Source organism: Macaca nemestrina, chromosome 11, assembly GCF_043159975.1.
Source record: "Macaca nemestrina isolate mMacNem1 chromosome 11, mMacNem.hap1, whole genome shotgun sequence".
Taxonomy (NCBI): domain Eukaryota; kingdom Metazoa; phylum Chordata; class Mammalia; order Primates; family Cercopithecidae; genus Macaca; species Macaca nemestrina.
The window spans coordinates 124,681,951-124,687,510 of NC_092135.1; positions in this window are offsets into that span (position 1 = coordinate 124,681,951).

Consider the following 5,560-nt stretch of genomic DNA (forward strand, 5'->3'; position numbering starts at 1 on the left):
TCTTCCTTCTTAGTTGTTCAGGACAATTGTTTTTTGAGACAGAGTTTAGCTCTTGTCACCCAGGCTGGACTGCAGTGGCTCAATCTTGCCTCACTGCAACCTCTGCCTCCCAGGTTCAAGTGATTCTCCTGCCTCAGCCTCCCGAGTAGCTGGGACTATAGGCGCCTGCCACCATGCCGAGCTAATTTTTGTATTTTTAGTAGAGATGGGGTTTCACCATGTTGGCCAGGCTGGTCTCGAACTCCTAACCTCAGGTGATCCACCCACCTTGGCCTCCCAAAGTGCTGGGATTACAGGCGTGAAAAATGAAAACCAAACACAGCCCTGAGAAACACCAGTGTAGCTAGGATGAGGGTAAAAGCAATGTCTATTTCCATAAACTCTTAAATGGAAATGATGTCATCACCCTCCTAGATACTAAGAAAAAATCAAATCCAAGTAATATCAAGTAATAGAATTTGAATTACTGGTGTCAACTGTACACCCATTATTGCTATAATAAATGTGGAACTATAATAACATAAATTACAGTTACATAATAGCTCTAATTTATTTTTATTTTTAAATCAGCATTTTTTCCTTAAGCTTATACTTTGTTCAACTGGTAATGCAAGCTCACTAAGTAAAATCTTATAAACTAGAGAAACAGAAAAAAATATCACCACAATCCAAAGAAAACACAAATCTACTGATGTATATCCCCTGTCTCATATGGTGTGTGTATATATAACATGTTTCACCACATTACACATGGTGTATATTGATGTCTCTTTATTAGCAACAAGGTTCTGGGTACTGTTCTAAGTACCTTATATGTGTTGACTTATTTCATCCTCACAAAAATTGTATGCCAGAAAGTCTACAATATTTCCATGTTACAAGTAATAAAACTGAGGCCCCTAGAGATTAAATGATTTGCCCAAGAAGATGCGAGGAGTGGTATGTGGAGTAATTGATGGAACAAGTAGTAATATCCAGATAGTGTGACTCCAGAACCCACATCCAGTGTCAAATTTCATCTAAAACACACCTTTTCAGATAAATCTGTGGCTAGTTCAAAAGATGCCTCCGCAACAATGAGCAATCATTTACAATAAAAATATTTACTTTTAGGCTCCATCCAGATGACATTGTGGAAAAAGGGAGCAATTTCTTTAAATTCTTGTAGCTTTCTTACTGTGGCCAGTATAATCATAATTGCTGGGGTGACAGTTTGCCTCGAGACTTAGTAAGTAAACTATGTTCTTGCCCATCTCTTAAAGCACTGGGCACTCTGGCAGTCATGTTTTACCTGGGCTAAACTCTTCTTAAATTTCATATATTAAAATATGTCACTATCAGGTAACTTTGTTTTCAGAAAAATTAGATGGTTGGCATATTTTTAGTATATCTGTAAAGGTCTTACTTTTATATTAGTAGATATTTTTTAACAGGGCTAAATATAAAACGGTCATGTAAAAATATTTTCTTTCAAAATTCTGTAGATGTTACTCCATTGTGTCCAGAGAAAAAGTCAGGCTAAGGCCAGCTTAGCTCTTTGTTCTTTTTGTTTTTCACCATTTTTTCTACACGAATGCTTATAGTCTCTTTTCCTCCATCCCTGTAATTCAAATGTAACAAAGTTCTCTTTTCATTTAATTTACTTTGAACATGGTGAACTCTTTTGATCTGCTTGTTCATTCTTTTTCAACTCAGGAAACTTTTATTTAATGATATATTGGAATAATTGCTTCTGTTCTTGTTCTACTTGTTATTTATTTTCTCTAGAACACCTATAATTCTCAGGTTGGCGCTCCATTCTCTATCCTCCATACATATCATTTTCTTGCATTATTTTCAACCCTTGATTTTTTTCTTCCTCTGCGTCCTAGTAGAATTTCTCAAGTTTGTATTTTTGATTGCTTATAATACGTATTTGATTGCTTGTAACTCCACTCTGCTGTGTACTGCTTTAATTGCATTTATGCACCTTTTTCAACAATATATTTCTAATGTTACCAAACTACAATTTCATCTAATATGAATTCTTGTTTTTGTTTTATGGTAACACTGCCTGTCCTTTTCCTTTTTCTTTTTCTGTTTTAATATCCCAGAGATGCTACCAGTTTTCTACTTTTTTTTTTTTTTTCTCATTCCTACAATAATTCTTCAGAGGTCTGCTCTTCACTGATGTCTTCTGGATTGTGGAGTCCTAATTAGGTAAAAAAGAGTCATGCTGGAAGGACCAAGGGAAAGCAAAAAGAAAAAGCAGATAAGGTCTAAGTCTGCCTTTCTTCATGGTCCAGGACACATAGCCCTCCTGCGCAAGTAACTCACAATCTTCCTGTGCCCACTGATCACCAGACACCTGCAAACTAGCTCACTGTAACTCTGGCGTTATCAGTACAGCACAAAGCTCTCTTCAGCGTACACATAAACACGACTCTAGAAAATCCCCAGCAATTCTTTGTTCCCTTGCAGACAGCCCCTTCTCTGCCATCCTGCCTCTTGCACCTTTCCACCGTATTTTCATACTTTCTGTAGTAAATCTGCCTTTCTTTACCTACAGCTGTCTTGGTAAATTCTTTAACTACCAACATGAAACTGGGCCCAGAGAGTTGCACTCACCTGTAACATGGATGATATACTACTCCCTTTGTTCTATTATATGTGTCTAGGTGTTTACATATATATATTTTTTTCTTTTAATAAGAGATCTGCCAAACCCAGCATCCAAAAGACAGGATGTACATGTTTACTTTGGCTCTCTCATTTGTCCAGTTGGGTCTGCATCAAATTTCTTTTTTGGAACTATGTGTGGATGTGCACAGAGATCCTAGGCTTATTCCTCTACTCTAACCAACAAAACTGTCCTCAATGAGATGGCGTCTTCCCAGCCCCACTCTTTAGCTCTCTGACTCTGAATAAGTGGATTATGTAAGAAAACACAATACAGCCAGGATTCTTCCTACCTCTGCTCTCATAGACTATCATCCTGTTCTATCCCCCGCCTCATTTCCTTTTCATCAAGTTGCTGTCTAGGAGTTTTAGGTTGAAGTGGAAAGAGAAGTAAAGGTGATTGAGGAGTTCCTATGACACAAGGGCTGTTGAGTATTCTAATTGATGAAAAACTTAAGTTCTATATTGGTGGCAGACAGTGGGAAATGCTAAAAAGGCTGTAATGCCCGCATGCAGGACTACTGACCATAGTGTTCAGACTCATTCAACCAGCCTTCGGTATTTAGTGCAATGTTGTAGCTTCTGGCAATAGGTAAACGGTCAGTTTCAGGTTTCCATCAGAGTATAGAATTTTCACCTTTCTGTGTAAGTTTATTTTAGGGGCTACTAACCAAATGCTATTTTTAAACCAGAGTTCTGAAGTGGATACTGAAGAAGGAGATTTCCTTTGTCCTCATTACATTATTATTGGTGACAGGTGGACATGACAATACATTGGCCAGAGCCACCAGATACTCACATTCCTTCTCTGCGAGTGTCATCGAGAATGATTAAAAACCCAGACAACTGAAATGCTCTAGCAACACGTCGTGGAGCTGACAAGGAATGAGAGGTAACATCGCCCACAAATCTAGACCAGCATCGTCTGTCTTAGAAGTGTCCTGGGAATGGTTTCTCATCACTGGTCCCGGATAACTCAACTGCTTTTTAGGAGAATATTTAAGAGAGAACTGGGTTTTTTTTTTTTTTTAATCTTTGACAGGAGTTAAGAATAAAAGTTCAACTCAGTATAATAGAATAAAAAATTAATTTAGGAAGCAAGATCAAATACTTAGAAATGTGATTAAGTGATAAGTATCAACTGACATGAACTGTTCAATTTTGTAATTTGTTATGGCAATCTACAATTTCCTTCAGCAAAGATTCCAGGATTCTTCCATTCTGTGTATATACGAAAGTAATCAGGTCAGTTTGAGAAGCATAGTTGCTATAGTTTACAGCTGATCTTTTAGTAATTTCATATAACATCTAAATACTGTACTAACAATAATATGACTCTGGCTATTTTAATACGATATTTTTAGGTAGAAAAATGGCCTACCAGCCTCAAATATTTGGGGAAGGGAGCTATTGTCTGTGAAAATTGAAACCAGGCAAACACACAGATGCGCACGCATGCACTTTTATGCACACAGCCTTCTCGGAGAAACTTCCATCTCCACATTCAAGTAAGAGTTTGACCCCCTGGACCCTACCACCTAAGCAGATTTGAACTTGGCTTCCTTTCCTCATTTAACTTTGATTTCTCGTATCAGCAAAGCTAAGCATAAGCTGTAATTAAGAGAATAATGCAGGAACAGAGGAGACAAAATAGAAATTGAAAATTAATTAAGATTAAGTAAAATTAGTTTCATTTAATAGACACACACTAGCCTGTGATAGTGAGCTTATTAGTTCTACTGATGTGAATTCATAAGAGCTTAAAAGGTCTATATTAAGATTCTGTCTCTGAAAACGATTCTCATTATCAACCCAACTGCTTGATGAAACATCCTAGAGGAAAGTCATGTTCTATTGACTTAAGAGTCTTTTAACACCATGATCATCTCCCAATGTGTATAAATGGAATGGTCCCAGGGAAAGGTGAACTACGCACAAAAATGTCACAGTAAATATTGCCTCATCTCCCCATCCCCCAAGGACATATCAGCCCATGAAAATTTCTAAGTGGTTAAAGTATAAGGTCTTTGTGAAACTTTTCAACTTTAATGACTCAGGTTTTAGATATGATAGGAACAGGTTGTAATCTTTCTCATAATGAATGATCAATTTTCTTCTCAAGGCTGAAATAGATGCCTATTCTGTCAGATATTCAACTAGAGTTTACACTTTCATCTAAAATAAGCATTTTTGTTCTTCGCAAGAGCTGAGATTTTACAAAAAAATTCATGTGTGCTACTGTGTAATGTAACCATCCCACAATCTAATAAATTGGCTTTTAAGTGCTCACAATTTTTTTTTTTAGTGTGTGAAAATTCTGTAAAGACCACATTCATTGACACACATAAAAGCCAGGATATCTTCTAGGGAAAAAAAAATTTTTTATACCAAAAAGCGGCACCATTTCTTTGTAAATCCTTTTCTTGAAAGAGAGAAGCAGGTCTGTTCGTGTATATTTTAACTGTAAGTTGCTTTTTGCAGTGATTTGAATAATGAATCACTTTCTTTTCATGTCTAATCGGCAGCAGGTATCTAGAAAGCAATGTGATGAAGAGATACTGTGTTGTGAGTGTCCACTTTATCTTGAAACACGTTAGAAATTAACATTAGACATGAGTTTCTCAACAGCATGAGCTGGATAATTCTCTGTAATGGGGAACTGTTCCTGTTCATCCCTCACCCCTATCCAGTAGATATCAGTAGAATCCTGCTGTCCCACCACCAATTGTGATGACCAAAAGTGTGTCTAGACATTTCCAAATGTCCCTTGTGGGAAGCAGGGAGACAGGGAATTACCCCTGGTTGAGAACCACCATCCCAGGGCCGTTGCCAAATTGTGCTTGCTCTGGAAATAAGCAAAGTTCTTTCTTCTTGGTTGAAGAGAATTAACGTATTTGGGTGT